The sequence below is a fragment of the Suricata suricatta genome, chromosome 16 (assembly GCF_006229205.1).
Source record: "Suricata suricatta isolate VVHF042 chromosome 16, meerkat_22Aug2017_6uvM2_HiC, whole genome shotgun sequence".
NCBI classification, from domain to species: Eukaryota; Metazoa; Chordata; class Mammalia; order Carnivora; family Herpestidae; genus Suricata; species Suricata suricatta.
In genome coordinates this window covers 28,636,736-28,660,454 of record NC_043715.1, presented here as the reverse complement: position 1 = coordinate 28,660,454, position 23,719 = coordinate 28,636,736, and the positions used below count along the sequence as shown (strand labels likewise).

Here is a 23,719-nt window from a genome sequence, read left to right as displayed (position 1 = left end):
ATGCTAATGACAACCCTGGAATTGGCTCTTTTTTGCTTTGGTTCACCTATATTTGGACAGGGGCCCAGCCCTGAACCAGCTGTCATATCTAGAAAGATGTGATGCTCCGATTGGTCAGAGTGAGTCACCTGATCAGAGTTAGCCCCATGGACAGGATGTGTGAACCATGGCTCCTGAAAGCAATACCAGATGGTGTTTCCAGAAGAACGGGATGGGCTCTGAGCTGGCGGATGTTTGCACATACCTCACCACCAAAGCCTTGCGGTAGGGCAGAGGAGGCTCCTGGCTCTTTCAGGTACAATTAGAGCAGGAGCCTCATTCGGCCCTGGAGGCGGGCAGGCAGAGCCCCGAGGTCAGGAACCAGTAGCTGTTGCTGTATTCTTTTCCTTCTCCCACCTGACTGAGCAGGGGAAGGAACCCAGATGGAGATGTACGATTCAGATACAGGGACCCTCTCCAGCTCCCTGAGCAAGGGCTCCCCAGTGCCCACAACCTGACAGTCTTGGCTTTATGGCCAAGAGGTGTGACACTTTCCCTGGTGCCCATAGGAATGGCCAATGGTCACAGAGCACTCAGAGGGTGCTTGGCAGGGGATTGGGAGCCCCTGACATCTTGTGGCACGAGTCAACTTTTAGCACCTGGTTACAGCCATGGGCTTGAAAGTCAGGCCAGTCCTGGGTTCAGATCTCCACTCTGCCACTCCAGGCTCACCATTCTCATGTGACATGGGGTATGATGGTCATAATAACAATGAGCAACACTTCCAGAACATGTCCCGTGCCTGTTGCGATAGACTGAGTTGGGCACCCCCGCCCCCAATTTGTATGTTGAAACTCTAACCCCGGTATGGCTGTGTTTCCAGACAGAGCCTGTGAGGAGGTGATAAAGGGTCAATGAAGTCACAAGGGAGGGCCCCTAATTCAATACTTCTGGTCTCTTAGAAGAAGAGGAAGAGACACTAAAGCTCTCTCTGCTTGTGAACACAGAGGGAAGGACACAGTGAAAGGCGATTGTCTACACGCCAGGAAAAAGGGGCTCCACCGGAACCAAGTCAGCCAGTGCCTTGATCTTGGACTTCCAGCCTCCAGACTGAGAAATAAACTTCTGTTGTTCGAGCCACTGGGTCTGTGTGTGTTATTACGGCAGCCTGACCAGACTGATACACCTGGCTTTGTTTTAAATATTCTTCGTATATATTACCTTATGGGAACTTCACGACAACCATATGACATAAGGTGCTGTTTTTTGTATTTTGCAGATCAGTTGCTGGCATTTGAGGCCCAAAGAGGTTAAATCACTTGCCCAAGGTCTCACAACTGGTAAGTGGCAGAGCAGGGATCTGAAACCAGGGAACTGGCTGAGATCCCTTCTTTTCCCTGCCGACCGTGACCTCCCAGGTGGGGCTCGCCCATGTGAGTGGAATCAGCAGCATCGCAGGGTCCATGGCAGGTGTGGCCTAGCGGCCAGCAGGCAGCCCTGTAGTGGCCCCAGCTCCCAACAGCACATATCAAAGCCCTGTGGTTGGAGGCTCCTGTTTGCCCATTTCACCCATCACCAAGCAACACGGTACTGCGGTGTGTGGGGGGGGAGTAGGGGGAGGCTGAGTAAGCACACGGGAAAGGATAATGGCTTCTGGAAACAAAGAGCCAACTTGGGAGAGGTGTTTGTCTACTGGGCCTTGTGATTTTCACATGCCTGGCGGGGCGGGGATAGCTGGCAGTGGGAACTTGTCATCAGGTGGTTTTGGGGTCAGAGGCTGATGACCGCCCTCCCCACTTGCAGCAGCTTCAGCCCCAGAGTGTCCCCATTTCGATGGCAGCTCTGTCAGTGACCATGGGGCAGCAGGGGCCAGGTTAGCCACGTGAGAGTGGAGTGTCTCAGGGACAGAGGCAGAGCTGGTGGGCAGAGCTGACCGCTCAGTGAAGGCAGGGCTGGGAGGCGCACGTGGGTGTCCTGATGGACAATTCTAGTTCATTCCACAGAGTCAATCTTCAAAGCCCACTCAGGGCACGGAAGCTCCGAAGAGACAGTCCGTTTCTGAGACCATCTTCCATGACCTAGGGAGGCCCCAGGCCCAAAAAGAGACCTCCCCCCAAAGGCTCCCACCCTCCTTTCCCAAGGTGACCCCAGCCTCGAATGGATGCTCTGTCTCATTCTACCCGTGATGGAGGGTGGTTATTAACAAAAGTGGGACTCGCTGCTGATTACCTTCCCCACCCCATTAATTTTCATTTCCCCTGGATCCCTTAAGGCGGGCTGCGGCAGAGGCAGCGGGGCCGGCGTGTGTGTGCTGTGCTGAAACACACCAGGGTGATTGCTCTCAGTTTCTGAGTTAGCGGGCTTTCTGCTCGGGGTTCTGCCCGCACATCCACGCTCGCATATCGGTTGATTCTTCTTTGTCCCCCCATAACAGTGCTCTGCTCCAGCCCCCGTGCCGGCAATGTTGGGAAACCATCGGGAGGCTGAAGGGCCCATCTGATACCCACCTGGCCAACAGCCGCCGGCAGAGAGAGCTCAGCCAGGAGAAACCAGTGTGGCCTCCAGTCTGAGCAGTAGCTCGCTTCTCCTTTGGGCAGTCTGCTAAGTTCAAGCCAGCAGCCGGGTGTCCCATTTCTCGAAGGTTTGCCCACGGAAGTAGTTACCGGTTCTCACGTAGCCTCAGAACAACCTGGAACCATGTTTGCTAACTGCAGATGCCTGGGCTCTGTCCCCAGAGACTCCGTTTCAATTATTCAGGAGTGTGGCCCAGATAATTCTAATATACACCAGGGTTGAGAACTACTGATCCATGGCCTCCTCCCCTTTACACGGGTGAATGCATGACTTTTGGAACTCCCCCAGCCTCCCTACTAATCTGTATTTTAATCCTGCATCTGCTCAACACAAATGAATGAATCCCTAATGGTGAAATACAGGGAATGTGGAAGTGGTGTTTGGGGAAGAATGGCGACGATGTGCTTTCTTGAGAGGTATTAAGGCCTCTGCAACTCAGAAGACAAGTCCTTGTTCCCATAATCGGCACTGCTGCCTGTCTTTAGAGTGAGTGCCCTGCTAGGGATTAAACTCCTGTTCCCCTTTTCTTTAAGAAGGGGAACTCTTTAGGAAGAATTCCCGGGTACAGGGACAGATAGCATCCTTGGATTCCGCGGGAGTAGCCTCTCTGGAACAATAGGGGATGGAGACCTAGGCCAACTGCCTTGAGAAAAGAAGCAACCAGCCAGAGCTGCAGTGTTCACTATGGGGAAGGGGGTGGTGGTCCTGAATCTATGGGTGTGGTTAAGGGAGATGGGCCAGCTCAGAGCTCGTGGGTGACATTCCAATGGTGGCAAAACCGGGTGCCTGGAGTGCTGGCTGGGGATCTCTTCGAGGTTTGGTGGCCCCATCAGAGCCCTGGGCATCACATGGTGGGTGTAGGCGGTGCCTCTTGCTTTCCTTTCTTCTGCAGAGAGGTTATGGCCGGGCCTTTGGTCCAGCTTTGAGCCCTTTATTTTTGAGGTGTCCTCCTCGGTGCATGGTGGCCATTGATTTGGCCCCTCTTTTCAGGTTGCTCAGGTGTTTTGCTTTCCCTCTGTGATGGGTGTGATTGACTGCACGTCATCTCCTGGGCCTGGAAGGGTTAGCTGTGCACAGCTCGGGGACTCTAGAAACCCTCTAGATCAGAGGTGATGCTTGAGCTGCTGAAGCTCTAGAGAATATACTTTCTTCTTTCTCCTTTCAGCCAGCTGGGTCCTAGGGACTATCTGGAAGCAAGACTAGTCTCCACTCTTATGACCCTGTAGTCTGGCTCCCCTCTATGTGGGGACTGTTCGTGGTCCCTCAGGTGCTCCAGCTCTCTCCCCCTTGGGGCTGCCTCACGTTGAGTCCCTTCATCGGAAACACCTTCCCCTTGGCTCTTGTCATGGCCAAAACTCCTTCACTGCCTTCTTGTCCTTTCTTTGACGCCATGCCCTTGTGGGGCCTCCTCGATAGCTCTGGGTAAGTAAGAACATCCCCCTCCTGAACCGATGCTCACTTCTGTCTCTGTACCCCATGCAATCCCTTCAATCCCTGCACCCCATCTGTAACGACATGTTAACCTGCTTCCTCATCTCCTCTCTGTTTCTCCCCCTGGACTCTACACTCTGCAAGGGCAGAAACCAAATCCGTTACATCCCCGTTCATATCCCTAGTACCTAGCCCCAAGCCCCAGGATAGGCCCTCAGGAGGTAATTATTGAATAAATGGGGGAGCAGTTGAAACGACAAAGAACAATTCAAAGATTAACATGCTACCATGCTAACATCTTATCCGATCTTCACTTTCCTTGGCATTTACCCAAATGAGTTGAAAAGCTATATCCACAGAAAAATCTGCACGTGGATGTTTATAGTACTTTTATAAATACTGATTTTTGTGGTTTGTGAGACAGATTTATTTGTAGAAATGTTACAGTTCTAAAAACTCTCTACAGTCTTAATTTCCATGCATGCCATGCAGGGGTAGGTTTGATATAATGCAGAATAAAGAGCTTTTAGAACCCCAGATGCACGAAGTGCTGTCTAGTTTGATGACTGAGTCATCAATTTGCAAGGAAGGCTCACAGAACAGCTTTACCTCAGCCAAGAACAAAGCTTGGAGGCAATCAAGGTGGCCTTCAGTTGGTGAACAGGTAAATAAACTGTGGTCCGGCCCACACAATGGAATACTATTTAGCACCAAAAAAGTGCAATCCAACCATGGAGGAAACTAAAATGCATATTGCCAAATGGAAGAAGGCAATCGGAAAAGTCCACATAGTGTATGATTCCAACTATATGGCATTCTGGAAAAGAACTATGGAGACAGCAAAAAGATCAGTGGCTTCCAGGGTTGAGGAAGGAGGGATGAAGGAGGATGAGGCAGAGCGTGGATGGAGTTTTAGGAAGTGAAAATGGCCTGTGTGATACTATAAGGATGCGAACTTGTCCAAACCCCTAGAATGCCCAATGCTAAGAGTGAGCCCTAGTGTGAACCATGGACTCTGAGTGATAATGATGTGTCAATGTAGCTTCATCAGTTGGAGCAATGGACCACTCGGGTGGGGGGTGTTGAGAGTGGGGGAAAGCTGTGTGAGTGGGGGTGGAGGGGGCCGATGGGAAATATCCTCTCTTTCATCTCGAAGTTGCTGGGAACCTAAAAGTCCTCTAAAAAAAGCCTTTTTTAAAAAAAAAAATAAAGCAGATTTACAAGAAAAAACTATAATGCTAAAAATAATTATGAATTTATAGCTGTAGGGAAGTGGGGAAAGAGCCCATTTATATGGAGGATCGGGCAAGACAAACCAATGCTAACAGAAGAGAATAACAGAATTTGTGTGTGTGTGTGTATGTATGTGTGTCCTCTCTCCTGGGCAGTAGACTACATCAGGCGTTTTACAAACATCATCAAAATTAACCCCATTTAAGTATCATTCTCTTTGCTTTAGAGAGGCTTGATGAAGCCACTTGACCAACGCGGTAGGCGGGGAGGCCGCAGCGGGATCTCTGCCTCTTCTCCGACTCCTGCGTCGTGCTCCGAGCCGTTACGCAATGTAGACATCAAATCTGGAATAAATAGAGCTGGAGGAATGGTTCGTCTCCCTGAAAGCTGTTTTTAGTTGTGTTGACTGGTGACCAAAATTGCTGACTGGGTAGGACAGTCCCTCGAGAGACCCTGAGGGATGCCAGGAAAGCTGGATAAGAGGGGATGGAAGGAGCCAGAATGGGGGAAGGAGAGGGCAAGGGCCCATGGAGTTCTCTGTGGAGGGCTTCGGAAGGTTGGGGGCCAGGCCTCCTTAGATGGACAGGACGCTTTGGTGGTGCACACGGTATGGGAGGCCTCCTGGGCCTTCAGTGGGGCCTCCAAAGAGCATAGGGGTTGAGCCAACAGAAGGAGATAGAAGGAGGCAGGGCCAGGAAACAGCTGAAGGAAAGGCCTGGCCTCTACAAGGCCAGCCTCTCTGATCAGGGAGTTTCATAGGGGAGGGTTCACAACTTTGTGTCTCCTTCTTTTTCCATCTTTCCCCTACTCATGCTCTCTTTCTCTCAAAGATAAATAGTCAAAAAAATCCATTAAAATATATATGATATACATCAAATCATATCATATCCTACTGTATCCTATATATTCTATGATCTCATGCCATGTGAAGAGACAAGAGAGGCACAAAGAACAGGCCAGGCAGAGCACCGCCTTAGCAAAGGCCCTGGGGTAGGAATAAATCTTGTGTGCTCAAGGAACAAAAAGAAGGCCATAGTCTCTAGAGCAGAGTGATTGAGTGGGAGGGGCGTGGAGGGCCACTCCCCCAGAGCCTTGTCATTCCAAATGCAATGGGAAGACACGGGCGGGCAGGGTTTAAACACAGGTGTACCAAGACTTGAGGTATAATTTTTAAAGGGCCACTTTGGTTGTCCTGTGGCGCGTGGGTTAGGGTGGCACATGGGAGCAGAGATGCATTGGGGGGCTCTCAGAGGATTCCCGGCAGCCTGGGCCCGAGGTGAGGGGGGCTTGAGGGGCAGCAGCGGACCAGGAGGGATGTGGGCATGTCAGAATGCGCTATAGCAGTGGAGCCCCAGGAGTCCCAGGATCCTTCCCCGCTAGGAGGCTCTCATCAATAGGAGCCTTTCTACCAGGGTCCCCTGGGGTAACTGCCTCCCTAGCATCCCCACACCCCTGCACAGGCCCGGCAGCTTCAGGACTGTCTTTGTTTTCAATCTGCTCTGGCGTTTGTGATTAAATTGATCTGCATGTAATTGATGTTGCTTCTCGCCAACCTGCAGAGCGGACCCGGAGCCGTATCAATGGGGCCGCATTGTTTTCCACCACAAAAATTGCAACAAAATCTCCCTTCCCCTTACCAGAGGAAGGGATGCGGGGGGGGCGCAACCAGTAAGGAAAACAAAAATCTTGGCCCCTGTAATCCTGATTCCTGAAGAGTGTCAGCCAGAGTTTCAAGACAACCCATGTTCCCAGAGAACAGCCCTGGCTTGGAGACAGCGGTACCCCATTCAAACCCCAAACAGATAAATCACCGCTTCTCACCAGCTCCAGTGAGGGGCGTCAGAAATTAGAAGAGCTTGCATATGCACTGTGGTTGGGTTCTGTCACATCGGAGACGCTTAAGGTAATCGGTAATCGAGCTGCAGCCTAAATGCGGAGTTAGGGTGTGTGTAAGTAACCAATTATGAGGGGTTTTTAAAGGAGAAGCTTGTTTGCTTCTGAGAGACAGATTCTGCCCCAGTGGAACTCGCTTTTGCCTTTGCCCGATATGGATGTAATTTCAAGTATCCCTGGGTGTTCTCCTTGTGCTATTTATTTAAGGTATTTATACAAGAATAAACTCTATCGAGATGAAGCAGGGTAGATGGAGAGGCTTTCGAAGCCAGAGTGATATTGATTACAATTGCAGAGGATTGTGGTGTCGGGTCACCTTCCCGCCATTGATTGTTGATTGCTCCATAACACCCTCTTCTCCAGCGTCCCCGCCGCCCTCCCCTCTGCCAATCACAGACACATTAATTGTGGGGACAAATTTAATCATTGCTCCCTTGCAGTACTGTTGTGATTCCCAGCCATTTTTCACACACAGTAAAACACACAGGGCTTCACACACAGCGGTCGGGCTGCGGAAAGGGAATTCGGAGGGAAGCAGGCTGCTATGGAAAGACCCGATGCATTTCCCTCATTTAATGAGAACGGGAAGGCTAGTTAATACTCTCCGATTAACCTACGGCTCTGTGTGAGTGTGGAGCTGGGCAGAAGAATGCAGGATCGACTCTTTCAACTGCTAGGAAAATTCTCCCGTCTTTGTCAATAACGAGCGGCCCTCCACCCTCGAGGGGCTGGGGGGCATAAGGCAGAAAATAAAACAGGCATGCAGATGAGCTACCTGCTTGCCAGGCCAGCAATTACCAACTGTGGTTGGTGTTAATTTCATTCTCTCTGTAACCTGTCTGGAGAAACAAACAAACAAACAAACAAACAAACGACTAACTAAACCGTTTTTGGACGGCAAGATTGTCATCTTGCCAGTACAGATAGTTACATGAACCCTTCACTCATTTCACAGAGTAGGATCTGAATCCTTACTGGTTCAGATTTTCTAAATGTAATGCAAACAGCCTCAACATCATTCTTCATGCATCCATTCATTCATGTTGTATTTTGGTGCTGAGTGCTGGGAATCTGAGGTTGAACTAAACTTGCCTTTAAAGAGTTTATATTCTAGAAAGAGCAGTGCATTAAAAAAATTATTATTATTGTGATAAGAACACAACGTAAGGTCTATCTTCTCAACAATTAAGAAAAAATTTTTTTAATGTTTATTTGTTTTTGAGAGACAGAGAGACAGAGCATGAGCAGGGGAGGGGCAGAGAGAGGGAGGGAGACACAGAATCCGAAATGAACTCCAGGCTCTGAGCTGTCAGCACAAAACCCAATGCGGGGCTCGAACCCATGAACTGCAAGATCATGACCTGAGCCAAAGTCAGATGAGCCACCCAGACGCCTCTCCACAATTTTAAAAATTGCAATATGTTATCGCTGGCTTCAAGTACATTGCTGGACAACTCTTAGAGCTCAGTCATCTTACCTAACTGAAACTGTATGCCTGCTGATTAATAACTCTTCATTTCTTCCTCCCTCCAGCCCCTGGTAACCACCATTCCAGTCTTTGATTTTATGATTTTGGCTATTTTAAATGCGCTATGTAAGCGGAATCATGCAGTCCTTGTCTTTCTGTATTTGGCTTATTTTGTCAATGTCCATCCATATTGTAGTAAATGGCGGAGTTTCCTGCTCTTCTAAGGCTGCGTAGTATTCCACTGTGTGTATAGACCACATTTTCTTTATCTGTTCATCTGTCTGTGGGCCTTTAAGTTGTTTCTGCATCTCAGCTGTTGTGAATAGTGCTGTCATGGGCATATGGGAGGATACGAATGGCCAACAGGTATATGAAAACACGTTGTCACGAATTACCAGGGAAATGCAAGCACAACCACGATGAGATGCTACCTCACCCATGTCAGGATGGTTTTGCCAAGAAAGCAAAAAGCAAAACAAAACAAAAAAACCCCAAAAGACAAGTGTCGGTGAGAATATAGAGAAAGTGGAACGAACACGTGAGCACTGTTGGTGGGAATGGAACAGGGTGCGGTTTCCCCCCCAGAGTAGAACCACTGTGGGACCCAGCTATCCCACTTCTGGGAATATATCCAAAAAACACTGAAATCAGGATCTCAAAGAGACGTTAGCGCATGTGCGCATGCTATGTGTCAGAGCTTTATAGCACATGTCAGAATGACCTGGAGGGGTCCTTAGAAGCTCAGTTGCTGGGCTCTGTCTCCCGCCAGAGCTTCTGACTCAACAGTTCTAGGCTAGGGCTCTGGAGTTTGCATTTCTAATCAGTGCCCGGGGTACTGCAGCTACTGGTCCGGGAAACCGCACTTTGAGAATTACGTTGCCCCACTTGAGAGTAGTGGCTATCAAGTCTGGTTGCACATTAAAAATCACCTTTTGGGGGCACCTGGGTGGCTCGGTTGATTAAGTGGCCAACTTCAGCTCAGTTCATGATCTCATGATTCATGAGTTTGAGCCCCGCGTGGGGCTCTGTGCTCACAGCTCAGAGCCTGGAGCCTGCTTCAGATTCTGTGTCTCCCTCTCTCTCTGACCCTCCCCCATTCATGCTCTGTCTCTCTGTCTTTCAAAACTAAACGTTAAAAAAATTTTTTTTTAAATCACCTTTTGGAAGGTTCAAAAAATCCCAATGCCTGGGGGCGGGGCAAGGTAGGGGGCCCCACTGCCGGTGATTCCGATTTAATTGGTCGGAGTTGGGGTCTGGGCATTGGTGCTTTCTGAAAAGAGCGCCCCAGGTAATTCTGTGCAGTGGAGTTGAAGAATACTTTTCTTAATGTTAATGTGAAGAGCGGAGCATGGCAGCTAAGAGTCTGGGGGAGATGGTCTGGCACTCCATTCGGGTGCTTGCCCTCAGTGTCCCCGTCCGTAACTTGTATTGTCGTGCGGGGCAGGTGAAGTGTATCTCTGCCTGGCCTGTAGCAAGCCCTCGGCATGTGCTGGTGCATTGTACTGCTTTCAATGGGGGCACTCAGGGGGGTCTCCGCCAAGTTTAATTGAATTATGGAATGTGTTTCAGTTAACACCTTGCCTATTAGGATACCCCGGAGGCCAACCCTATTGGCCTTTCTTACGTCTGCCGTTTGCCCTGGTGCCTTCCAGAGGAATTCCTGCCGTCTTCCTTCTTCGTTCAAGCACCAACAGTACGGTCCTCATGCTTCTCCAACAGCCCTAGCGTCTTAGCAAAAGTGTCTTGTTTGCAGCTGTGGAAACATTCCACATCCAGGGTAACTAAGCACACCGCCCCGCCCTGGGACGTGCCTAATACACGTGTTGGAGATGTGGTGCCAGGAGAGCAAATGGTACCCGAGAATAATTCCGCACATGAGCCACAGGCACGTAGCGAAAGCTGGCGCAAGCCAGAAGACCCATTAAAAAATCAGTGATTGACAGTCAAGTTTGTTCCTCTTTGGATCGCTCTCTCGTGGCCTGCTGTGGTTTGTGCTGTGTGAGTTTTTTTTTTTAAAGAGTCATTCACTTCAGGGAGGGGGATGGGGAGAAGATGGTGGGGCTGACTGGAAGTTGGGGCAAGAGATTAGGGGTGTGTGCACGAGGTGAAAGGCAGAGAGAGGGGGTCCTGGGCAGGTCTAGGAAGCTGATTCGAGATGCACAGAGCGGAGAGGCATAGAAGAGAATATACTTCCTTGTGTTAGCCTTGTCAGACCTCGCATATGCCACGTGTCCACATGGCCAAGGCCAGCATTCCAGAACAGTCTCAAAAAGCAGGGAAGTCGTTACAGGATCCAGTGCCCAGAAGCGCTTGTAAAACAGCCCGACCTGCCTTTTACTCAGGTTATCTGGGGAGACATGGCCTCCTCCTCGTGGGCCATCCACAGATTGGAGACCGTGTTTCTGCGGGTGGTCGAGAACGCCAACTCTGGATCCGAAGGCCTGGGCGCAAGTCCTCGCCGCCAACTCTCGCTAGGTTGCGTGACCTTGGACAAGTGCTTCGCCTAGTTGATTTCAACTGTTCATCTGTAAAATGGGTATAAATAGAGTCTGGTAGCCAGAGCACAGGGTTGTCACAGGGATGGAACACGAGATCATGTGTGTGAAGTATTTATACTGCCTGGTGCATGGTACCTCTGCCTTTCATCCATCCGACAACTATTTATTTATTAAGCCTGACTGTGTGCCTGGCCCCACGCAAGGGGAAGACGCACGGGGGTGACTAAGGGAGGCAACGCCCTTGCTCTCAAAACAAGTATATCTTATTACAGAGAGACTGGATAAACAACAATAAATAAACAAGGGGGTGGGAGAGGTAGCACTAAATGCCGTGCTGAAAATTAAAACAAGGTGCCTCTTATTCCTACTAAAATAAGGGCCTCTTTTCCACTGGGGGGGGGCAAGACAAGGTCTCTATAGGAGGGGGACGTTTAGGCTGACATCTGTATGATGAAGAGGTAGCCATGCAAATACCTGAGGCAGCAGCCTTCTGGGCAAGGGGACATCATGTGCAAAGTCCCTGAGTCCAGAGTGCAGAGAGGGAGAAGCACAGGAAAGAGGCGGGGATGGCTGCCACAGAGTGCACTTGGCAGACTGTGGGAGGAGGGATATGGTGGACAGAGGCGAGAACACATTGTGGAGGGCCTCTCGGGCTCTGGGAAAGATTTGGGGGTTCTCCTGAGTGTGGTAGGAAGCCCTGGAGGGCTTGAACAGGTGACAGAGTGACTTGGTCTGATTTCTCTTTGGAGATGATCTCTGGGGTGTAAGCGGGGGGAGGGACAATGGAATGCAGAGGTGAGACCGGAAAAGGGGGAGCAGCCAGGGAACTCCTGCCATCTCTCAGGGAGGGGGTGGGTGCCAGCAGCTCAGCCGGCCTGTGTGCCCTCACTGGGGATGGCAGCTGGGGGCAAAACCTCCAGTCAGACCCCTCCTGCTCCCCCCAGCCCAGCTGCAGTGGCTGTGGAGCAAGGGCTTGACCCTCTTTGCTGGGCACCCCCCTGCCTCAGTGAGGCGGGCTGAGTCACAGCTGGAGAGAACCCCCTCAGGTTCCTGGGCCCATGAGCTCACCCGCCGTTCCCTGCAGGGTGCCAGCACGTGGGCCGTCCCCTGCCAGTCTGGGAAGTGGCTCTCTGAAGGGGCAGGTCGGCCCGGGGATGGTGCTGGGTGGTGTCCAGGGGTTTTCTGGATCACTTCTGCTCTTGGAAGCAAGCACCTCACCAACATGTGTAGGAAACACGCGCTCTCTGCCTGCTGGCCGGACACCCGGCCAACTGTTAGGAAGTTGCTTGAAATCTGTACCTCCAGCGTGCTGGGTGCATCTGGGTTGGACACCTGAGGGGTCTGAGCCCTGACGGCTGACTAGCCGGGGTCTAACTGAAGACCCCAGGCCTCTGGGGTCGAAAGGAATTAAGGAAACAGGAGGAGAAAGTATGGCTCTGCAGAACATGGCCCCCATCCCTGCGATGTGGCACCGAGTCCTTTCGTAGGTGACAGCCCAGGTCTATCGAACCAGGCTTCCGGGAGCCTCCGTTCCCAACCTGTCTCATGCAACCTGAGAATTAGATTTTCCCTTAAAATAAAGTTCTCCTCCTTGGCTGATGTCTTATCTAAGCTGCCAACTCAAAGATATCACTCCCTGTTCTGTGGGTTTTTTTTCTCAGCTATCTTTGTATTCCTTCAAATTTTACAGCCGATCATTTTATACGTGAACCAAGTACTAAACAAGCATTATTACTGCTTTGCGCACCGTGCACCACAGAGGCATAAATCCCACATTAACCTCATCCTAAGGAGTGGCTGAGTGCATTTTAATAAATGTCCCAAATGGTTTTAGTGTCTAGTAGTCAAACGGAATAAAAAGTGCACGTGCATTATGGGATGTTATGAACCTTTCTATCAAAAGTAATAATAAACAGACTGCTTGTTGAGCGAGGTGATTGGGTTACATTTTTAAACAGTATATTGAGAGACAAATCAAGGTAGAGCTGAGATGATTGTATGATATGGTCCAGGGGGGCCCCCGCCATTGCCAGGGCTTTGCTCTAAGAGCTGGTATACCTCCCTCCCGCCTGGTCCTACGTTTGCATTCTGAGCTCTCGCCCTAAATGGTACCAAGAGAAACAAGCAAATTAAGAAATCTCGGCTGCGCTCGGATATTTAATATAAGCAGCCAGATAAAGGCAGGGACGCACATCATTTGTCAGTTGAATAAAAATTCAGATGAGGTATTTTCCTGATGCTGTGCCAGGCACCATTAGGAAAGCATTTTATTTTCCTGTGTCAGTGACGGCATGCGGTTGGGGCCAAACTTCATCAGCCTACAAGGTGTTACTTGAAATCACGCACAGCCACCTACTTCTAGCTCCGGCAGCCCATCCAGATGCCGCGACTCATGTCCCCGGCATGCTTGTCTCGCTTCCCTATATGGGATCTCCACTCGGAAAGCTCCAGAAGCTAATCAGCCATTTTGGTCATCAATCCGGAGTAGATAGAGTGCCGGTGGCCACTTTCGATGTGCAGATGTTTTGGTTTGGGCACATCTGTAGGCAATCACGCTGCTTTCTGGGCAGGAATGGTGTTTTATTATGGGATTATATGTGTAATCTTGGATAAATAGTAGAAATTGGAGTACTTCAGTTGGAAGACTTGTTTTCTCTCCCAGAGAGCAGTGTAAATAGCAAACCAGAAATCATTTGCTTGTTATGGAAGCAATAATTGAACTGGCCAGTCTTCTGCCTTCAGGCTGGCTCTCGGAGGTCAGTGTGAAACTCTGGGCCAGCAAGTTGTCGAAGGGTGTCAGGCCGGGCACCGGGTCTAGCCCTTCCCTGGAGGGGGCAGCCATTTGCTCCTTGGCCACCAGGGGATCTGGACCGTGTCGCAGCGCCTCATTGCAGTTTGGGGGCGTGGGCTCTTCTTCTTCTACCCCTGGCCTAATGTCTTCCCCGCCAAAGTGTGAGAAATGCTAAAATGCGGAGGTAGGGTGGAGGCGGTCTAGGCTGTTACTGATACCTTTCTCCAATTCTGGTAATGCACATAATGATGCGACTCAGTTTTGTTTTACATTTCCAAAACAGATGTACCAAATCCTGTAAACCGATCTATAGTAATGCACTTAATTTTAACCTTCGATGTTAAAAGTAAAAACTGATAACTTAAAGCAGAAACATGTGTCACTTCTCCATAAGTTGGCCCTGGACACAGGCTCCTTCTTGCCACTTAACTGTTTTGGCTCTGCTCTTGGCCTTCTCTTCATTCTGTCCTTCCTGTTCATGTCCCTCCTTCTCCCTTGCCACAGGCATTTCTCAAGGGGCTTCTCCACTCCTAAGTGTCCTCTGTACCTCGTGACCTTGAGTGCTTCCCAGTCTCCCCACGCATGCCGCTCTGGGTCGCAATGAGTAGACTCTGAAAACCGCACATCCACCACGTTTTGGAAAGTTGGAGAAAGGTATCTCAAAGTCATGTTCAATTGTAGAGAACCACTGTAATGAATGGTCAGTGAAAAATGAGTGCTCCCTGACCAAGATGCTGGCTAAATATTAAAGCAAGTTGGGTGATGACTGCCAAATATCTCTGCTCATGCCAAAGGGCCCAAGTAAAAGCCCTGAGTTTTTCTTCTAGGAAACGGGTTGTGGCTTTGTAGGGTGCTAGGATGGCTCAGTGGGCAGAACATCCGACTCTTGATCTTGGGGTCGTGAGTTTGAGCCCCATGTTGGGGGCAGGGATCACTTAAAGATATTTTTTTTTAAAAAAAACTTTAAAAAAAGAAAGTGGGTTGTGGCTTCCTCACATCTAGGTGAATACAAGTGACACACAGGTGAATAACTCAGACTCAACTTAGGTGGCAATTAGGGAAGTCAGCCTGGAAATAACAAGGGAGTCTGGAATGTACAGAGGCACGTCCTAGTGATGGTCAGAAGGGTTTGAAATGGCGGGATGCAAGATAGTAATTTCTCTTCCAGTACAAGACATCAGATCCCCAGACTTCGCTCATTACCAGATGAGCATACCACACCACGCCAAGTTTTTTCTGTTTAGTTCCTGGTGGCCGTCACTGAATGCCATGGCATTGTTGAAATGTCTATCTTTGACCTGAAGATTAGGAAGAGTTGAAGGCAGCTGGACATCTTTTGTATGAGTTGGGTGGGGGTTTGAGGTCCAGAGAGCCATTGACTTCTCAGGTTGACTTCTGGGGAGCAGAAGTTGGTATTTTGGGGGTTCTGCGTGCCAGGTAGGGGCCAGGGTGGTGGCAGGACCACATTACAGAGGGTATGCATGTACTTGGGAATTTCTGACCTTGGCCTGAGGTGGATGGAGAGCCTCAGAAGGAAGTGACATACTTGATCTGTGACTTAGAGCTCTTCGACAGCTCTGTGGGTGGGACTAAAGGCAAAAGTAGGTGTTGGTCTCTTTCAGTTTGGATGCTTGGTCCTTTCTCAGCTTCCAGGACTGGGGCACTGCTGAGCCATCTCGTCCCCACACAGGCCTCCCTTTCTGCTCCTTGTGCTTCTTGTTCTATCCCTGTCTTTCTAAAGGCTTCTCCATCCAAGACTCCAATGCCTCCTTCCCTCTTCTCAGATCTCACATTCCTTACCATGGCCAAAATCTGGAAAGAGCTCTTTTCTTCAAGGGAAGCCCATCAGAGGAAAGGTCGGGAGGCCTTGTGGGACTAGACCAGCCCATCAGAATCTTCTGGAGGACTCGTGAAAACACAGTTTTCTGGGCCCTCCCTGTAGAGGTCTGGTTCAGCAAGTCCGGGGTTGGGCCTGTGAATCTGCATTTCTAACAAGCTCCCAGGGGCTTCGGGTGTTCTGGGGACCACACTCTAAGGAGCAGCGATAAGACTCTTGGTGTTCTCAGCCGCGCTACATCTTGGCTGGTAGGTTCTGGAATGCGTAGAGGCCAGATGGCACAAGTGGAGATATTTTCCTAAGGGAGCTTCGGAAACTAAAGGCAGAGGAAGGGTCTTGGGGCCGAGGCCCCTGGAGAGCCTGTGTGCTGCTCTTGGACTGTTGGGGAAGAATCATCTTGTCTCTAACCATACACGGAGGGTCCCGTTCTTTGTCCAAAAACAACACAGAGAATAGGAATTCAATTTGGCAGGGGTACTTTCTGTTGAAGCATACTTTCTCTTAATTTGATCACCCGCGCAAGAGCCTTCCAGACATTTGGATGAAAGTTTTTAGAAATTCTGCTCATTTTCTCAGATATTTTCATTCTTGAACATTTGGTTGGGGGCAGGGGCTGAGAGGTATAGAAATAGACATTTGGACAGACATTATTCAGCTAGAAACTAGAATTTCCAGCTAGGTGTTAGAAAGATTCTGAAAAGACACAGAAATGGAGTTGTGGAGAGACTCGAATTTGGGGGCCATGTCCACCTGGTTGGCATTTCCAGACCTGCTGCTCACGGGTGTGTGGTGCTGGGCGGCCCTGGGTAGGTCGTCTGAACTCTCCCCACCATAGTTTCCTTGTCCAGGCGAGAAAATGGACAAAATTAACACAGTGGTTACAACCACAGCTCACTGTGTCAGCTGCTGGCAATTTCCAGTGCGTCACCTCATTTAACCCCTGCAGCATGCCCACAGGACCAGCACTAGTATCAGATCCCAGACCAGAATGAGGCGAAGGAAACCCTCACTGCAGATACAAGATTTAAGGGGGCGCCCAAGAACTCAATAAATCAGGAAAATATTTTTCCATGTTTATTTATTTATTTTGAGTGGGGGGCAGAGAGAGAGGGAGACAGGATCCCAAGTAGACTCCACGCTGCGAGTGCAGAGCCCTACATGGGGCTTGATCTCAGGAACTGTGAGATCATGACCTGAGCTGACACCAAGAATTGGATGCGTCACCGACTGAGCCACCTGAGTGCCCCAAGAAAATGTTTTTATGCAATTTTTAAAAAGAAAATGCAAAGAAATCCATGGTGAACAAACTATCGATGTTTGAAGGCGGCCCTGGTGTGATTGAGCCTCACCCTAATCCTGGCCCTGCATCCCTCCATCCCTTTGCAGATGAAGAAACTGAGGCTTTGAGAGGCGATGTCTCCTCCTGTTTTATAGTTGAGGCGCAGTGACAAGGCCACGGCCGTCCTTCTGCTCTGAACGGTCCTCTGTGGGCCTCTGTTCACTCGCTTGTCACCATGGAACAGGAAAAGAGGCAGTAACTTGCAAGGAAGCCAGGGCAGCTGGGCCGCTGGACTGCAGACAGTGTGACTACTTAACATGCATCAAGAACCGGCAGCGCACTTTGAAATCAAAATGTACCAGGAAGCATCCTGGTAAACTTAGCTCTTTCGACTTTGGGGGGCACCTGGCTGTACTTCAGAGAGAAATCGGATGAAGCAAAGACAAGCCCATTGTCAGTGACAGCAGATGGGAAGGAACAGAGAACTGGACACCAGGGAAGACATCACCCAGGGAAGGAGGAAGGAGCAGTACACAATCGTATTTTTCTTTTTCTTTTCTTTTTTTAAATGACTTTCCCAAACATGAGTTCATCTATTCGTGGCCAGATAGAGATGGTGATTTTTATTTAACTCTTGAGAAAACGGAAGCACAGGGAAGGTACGAAATTAACTTCCAGTAGGTGCTATGGCTGCTGCTTCCTTGGGGGTCAGGGAGGCTTAGGATTCAGGTCCTCTGCTCCCATTCCTGTCCTTTTTTCTACTAATTCCATCTCACCCACTGCACTGACCAATATGCTCATTACACAGAATTCGTCTCGATTAAACTCCCAAGTGAACACGAAGCTCATGACGTCTCTGATCTGAAAAGTACTGGAAATTCTCTGACCCAAATGTTATGCACCGTGAACGCACCCACTTTCCCCTTGTCGTGCGTGTGCAAGTCACTCCTCGCACCAGCATCCTGGGCTTTGCACTCTTCATCGGTCCATTTCATTGTGCTGCCGAGATCTTTCTGGATGGCAATCCTGTCGTTGGCTTCTGTGGGTGAGGGGTATCGTGGGATGGCCCCAGTGAACCTGGTCTCCCTGCACCCATGGGCCTCACAATGTGATGTCACCGCCCTCTCCCAGCAGTAGGTGGGGTCTGTTTCCCGGCTGGTCGTGGGCTTGCTTCAACCTACGGAATGTGGCCGAAGTGAAGCTGAATTATTCACAACAGCCCAAAGGGGGAAATGGCCCAAGTGCCTGTGGACAGCTGAATGGATGAACAAAATGTGTTCTATTCACTCAATGGAACGTTATTCAGCCTTAATAAGGAGGGAAATTCTCACATCTACTACAACAGGGATGAAAACTAAAGGCCTTATACTAATTGAAATAAGCCAGTCACAAATGGACAGACACTCCCGTTCTATGGACTGCCCAGAGTAGCCAAATTCCCGGAGGTGGACGTAGGATGGTGGCTGCCAGCAGCTAGGGGGAACGGGATATGGGGAGGTAGTGTTTTATGGGTGCAGTTTCTATTTCGGAAGGTGGAAAAGATCTGGAGATGGATGATGGTGATGATGATACAGCCACATGAATGTACTTAATGGTCACTCAATTATACCCTCAAAAATGATTAAAGTGGTGAGTCTTATGCTGTATGAATTTTATCACAATAAAAATAAATTTGGCGGGAGGGGGGGTGCTCCTGAGTGGTTCAGGCAGTTAAGCATCCGATGTTTGATTTTGGCTCAGGCCATGATCTCCTGGTTCGTGGGTTCAAGCCCCATGTCAGGCTTCAGGCTTCAGGCTGACAGCTCGGAGCCTGCCTGGGATCTCAATCTCTCTCTCTGTCTCTCTTTTTCAAAATAAATAAATAAGTAAATAAACTTTAGAAGAAGGAAATATGTTTTAAAAAAGCAATAGGAATACATTTTTGAAAAATATGAGGCCGGGGGGAGGGGAGTGAGGCCCGAAGGGGCTGGCAGCTTCTGCCTTGGTTCAGAAAGCCGGTCCAATCTTCCGGAGGGTTAGGGGCCACTCGGAGGGGACTGAGGCACCCAGCTGGCAGCCAGGGAGAGCGAGGTCAGCGGGGACCCCCCAGCCCAGCAGACCCTCCAGCTAACTTGTGTTGCCCGAGCGAGTCTAGGCAGACCTGAGGGAGAGATGCAGGCCACCCGACGGAACCAGGAGGAGGAATAATATTGTTCCTTTATGCCAATCCATGCGTCTTTCCTTTTCGTTACAAAACACCGTTCTCTACTCCATCTGTGGTTTTGTGGAGGACACATATTTGGCGATTCCATCCAACTCCTTTTGGGGATCATATTTTTTTCCTTTGAAAACACAAAACGAGAGCATCTGTTTCATTGTCACACTGTAGCCAGGAATTTCCATCCTACCGAATTGAATCGTTGCTTGGAGGGTCAGAAAATAAAATACGAACCTTGAGTTTCATGTCACCCTAAAGGCTCATGGGGGTCACATGCTCCCATCTCCAAGCTGTGGACCCTCTGCCCTATGAACCCTCCCAAATCCTTCATTAACTAAAGGTAATTGTTTTCCAGTTGCCTCAGAGGAGGCCAAACTCCTAAGAAAACCATTGTTTACAGTTCTCCAGGTTGAATATTAACCTAACAGAGGCTTTCTTAACCAATTTAGAGTTTAGGTCAATGAAACATGGGGTCTGACACACAGAGAAAGTAAGTGGGATGACCTTTTCCGGGGACAGTGTGACAATCTTGATCAAAAGAATTAAAAATATACATATCCCCCCACATTTCACTTTGGTAGATTTGTCCTAAGTAAACAATTGTGAATATGAGCTAAGATTTAGCTGCACCGAAGTCTAGCACGGTATTGATGACATTAATGAAAACTTGGAATAACCTAAATGTCCAGCAAAAATGGATTGGTTAAATACTTTAAGCTACAACCATAGTGTGGAATGCTATGCAGCTGTTAAAGTTCTGTTATAGAAAACCACCCGGTGTTATAAAAAGTTGCTCATAATCCATTGTGAACCAATATCTCAATAAAACAATTTAGTATGTTCTCACTTTTCTGAAAAAATGTGTTTATATAAAATATGTTCTACATGTTTTATATACATATATATATATGTATACATAAAGAATAGGAGGCTGGGTGGCTCTATTTTATACATCTATATATGTATACAATACAAAAAGTTATATACCAAAATGTTAATGATGCTTGCCTCAGGGAGATAGAATTAAGATTGATTTTAATTTCCTTTTCCCTCCATAATTCCATAATTGAGGGTAAAATTAAGTGTTCTACACTCTGTGGTTATTACTTTTGCATTAGGAGGAAACACAATAAAAGAGACAGTGACACTCAAAAATACCCATCAAACAAAATACATAGTTCTAATAATGGACAAGAATCTGGGAAAACATTGTCCATCTTCCCTGGCCCAGTTTTTTTTAAGGCATGATTTGGAAGCAGTGAAGTCAGGCGGCCGAGACTCTTGCTCTGGAGCAGAGGAGAGAGATGTTGAGGACCCGGTGGGGATCCGTAAGGGACATCTGTCCACTCAGCTTCCCACTGGCCCTTGTTCTGGGAGTGTGGTTCAAGATATCTAAATGTGCTCTCCACCTGGATGGCCCCAGGTAACTGGATTCACAAAGTGGCCCATGGAACCGAGCTCCTGGATTGGAATCCTGGCTTTGCCTGTTACCAGCTGTGGGTCTTAAACCAGAAACCCAGACTCCAGACTTTTATTTACATGAAGTAGGCTCAGCCGCCATCTTGCTCATACTGGTCCAACCGTCAGTGAAAGAATTGAAGACAGACGTTTCCTGGGCACCTATGATTGATGTGTTTTCCCAGAAGAGAGCACTGGAAGTCATTTAAAAACACCCAGGACCAAGGATTACTTCCTGGGTGAGTCAGTGGTTCAGCCCTTCCTGCCCTCACGGGACCCCCGAGTGGGGTCCCAGGGCGGTGAAGGGCAGCACCCTGGGAATGCACTCATTCAGCCTGGACTGTGTGTCAGGTGCTGAAACCCCAAATGGCTTCCGGAGGGGTCAGGGCGTAGAGGAATAGCCTATCTGTGCCCCACATGGAGAGGCCAGGAGGAAAGACAAATGTTTTAAACTCTCAGCCACCCAGCCTCCTGTTCTTGATATTTCCCTAACATATGCTAACATATGCTTTCCTCAAGAACTTCAAAAACCTGCTTTTAGCAGCAATGAAAATAGGACCATGCGTCCAATTCAACCCTAAGCTTCAAAGTTTCCCCTCTAATACCATTACCTCATGTACAGAAGAAAATGTAAATCTAAAATATGCTGGTGATTATAACCTTTCTTCCTGACAGACATTGTAATATAAATGCACATAAATTGAATTTCTTCTTTAAAGAAATTTGAATACCTTTGGAGCATTTTAGCAAATCATCTGCAGCCGTCGCGGCACCACATCAATGATCTGTGGAAAAGTGATCTGTCTGTAGCATGACTTCTGCAATAGAAGGATGGAGCGGGGCCGGGACATGCCAAGAAAAATAGGACGTACTTTATTGATATTCAAAATTTATTTTATTAAACTTGCACAAAAGACAGAGACGCGGGAAACCGGCGCTACCAGGGAAGGAGCTCCAAATATTAACTCCCTAAGTCCTGAGCCTATCATCTGCCTGCCCAAATTTGGGGAGAAAATGAAGAGAGGAGGGTAATTGCAGATCTGCCGTCTAGTTTCACTTCGGCTGCGAGCAGGGGCCTTGGGTTAACTGTGGAATCAGAAACGGTAATGGCGGTGAGTGGGGGCGGGAGGCTGGGGTGCGTCCGGTAAGTGTTCTCGGGCCCAGATGTCCCTGGGGGAGGAGGGAAGGAATGTTTGAACCGTGTGTGCTCACCAGCTTGGACCCAGATGGGAAGGCGGCCACGCAGGTCCTTTGTGCGCTCGGGGGCTGAGGTCGGGCCTTGTTGGGGACTGATTGCTGATGGCCACTGCTAGGCTGGTGGAGCTGAAAATAATGACAAAAAACTGCGTCCAGCCCTCAACCCCTTGCACCCACGGCTGCAGCTCTGGTCCTGCGTCTCTCCGGGTTCACCGTGCAACTTTGGGTTGGCATTTGAAAGTGACCAGTGCACTGGTCCCAGTCTCTTTGGATCTGTGCCCAGTGGGTCCCCAGAGACTCTAAGGCTGTGGTTTGGGTGCTCGGCCCTGGCTTGCTGGCCTGGAGTTGCCCACCATCTAGAAACCTCTGGGATGTTAGGGCAGTTGCTGGCGGATTGGGGCTGGGGGGAAGATTCAAGTTAGAAATGGTATTCGATGTACCTCATCTAAAAATGCTGGGGCGACATTTGCAGAGGACCACTGTCCTCCAGGAACAAATGTGGTGTACACCCTGTGGGTCCAGCCCCAAGGGAGCCACCACAAATAATGAAATGCAGGTAGGTCCCCTTTCTCCATCACCTTCCGGCTCTGGGGGCCCAAAGTTTCACCAGACACATTCTTGCAGCTAAGAAGTCAGCTGAAGCCACAAACCCTTAGGGCTGCCTGGAGGAGGCATCGGGGCAGCCCTTTCTTGGGCTGCTGGCCTTAAGTTACTTCAGCCTCCTGGGCAGCTCTTCTTAGATCCATCAAAGCAGGTACCACCACCCCCCTTACAAAATAAAGCCACCAACCCTGATCAGGGACATGACTACTGTTAGTGAGAAGGTCTGCAGGGGGAGAAGGAGAGGAGAGCGATCCAGAGCAGGGCCTTATCCCAGACTGCCGAGGTTAGAATCCCACCTCAGTTTGCTTGTCAGTGACACGGGGATATGCTACAAGGCCACACCACAGGAAACTGCCATCAGACTGGGTCAGAAACAGTCACTTAGTAGCAATTTCATAGAATTCATCCTCAGAGCACATCCCCACCAGTCACGGTGAAATTAACGAGCGGGAACATGTATAGAACCTCGAAATGTGCAAAGCAAGTGGGAAGAGCCTAGCAAGTGTTAGTTGTTCTGGTGTTGACTCCTACCTGTCACTCTCCTGCCCAAGGGAGAATTAGTCCTCAGAGGAGCTCATGTTCCTGGAGATTGTCTGGACTCATGGGATTTAGGGAGGAGAGACGATCCAGATGACCCAGACCCACCTCTGTCCCTGTTCCCTCGTGTCCCCTCCTGTGCCGCTCACCTGCACTTAATCAGAGCCCTTAGCACAGTAGCCTGGCACCGATCCTCTCGTGAAGAATCGATTGATTCGGCCAGGGCCGAGTCAAGGGTGAGGCAAAATTTACGTGGGAGCCAGAAAACCCAGAGATGAAGATAAATGAGATTTTATTTTATTATTTAAAAAAATTGTCACCTTTATTTTGAGAGACAAAGAGAGCAGAGGAGGGGCAGAGAGAGAGAGGAAGAGGAGAAGCTCAGGCAAGCTCTGTGCTGTCAGCACGGAGCCCAACGTGCGGCTCAAACTCCGACTGTGAGATCACGACCTGAGCTGAAACCAAGAGTCAGACACTTAACCAACTGAGCCACCCAGGCACCACGAGATAAATAATATTTTAATGCAATATTATAAAAATATTTTAATGTTTCTTTTTGAGAGAGAGCAAGCCACGGAGAAGAGAGAGAGGGAGAGAGAACTCTCAAGTAGGCTGTGCGCTGATAGCACAGAGCCTGATGCGGGGCTCGAACTCACAAACTGTGAGATGGTGACCTGAGCCAAAACCAGGAGTTGGGCTCTTAACCAACTGAACCACCCAGGCGCCCCATTAATGCAATAGTTT

The 23,719-nt window shown here is 49.2% G+C and overlaps 1 long non-coding RNA gene across 1 annotated transcript in view; it reads left to right on the top strand.

The window, feature by feature from the left end:
* Positions 1–23,719, top strand: part of LOC115280527 — a 72,603-nt gene that overhangs the window by 16,639 nt on the left and 32,245 nt on the right. Inside the window, exon 2 of the long non-coding RNA XR_003903824.1 lies at positions 1,259–1,319. This is a non-coding gene — a long non-coding RNA (uncharacterized LOC115280527). The remainder of the gene's footprint in view (positions 1–1,258; positions 1,320–23,719) is intronic.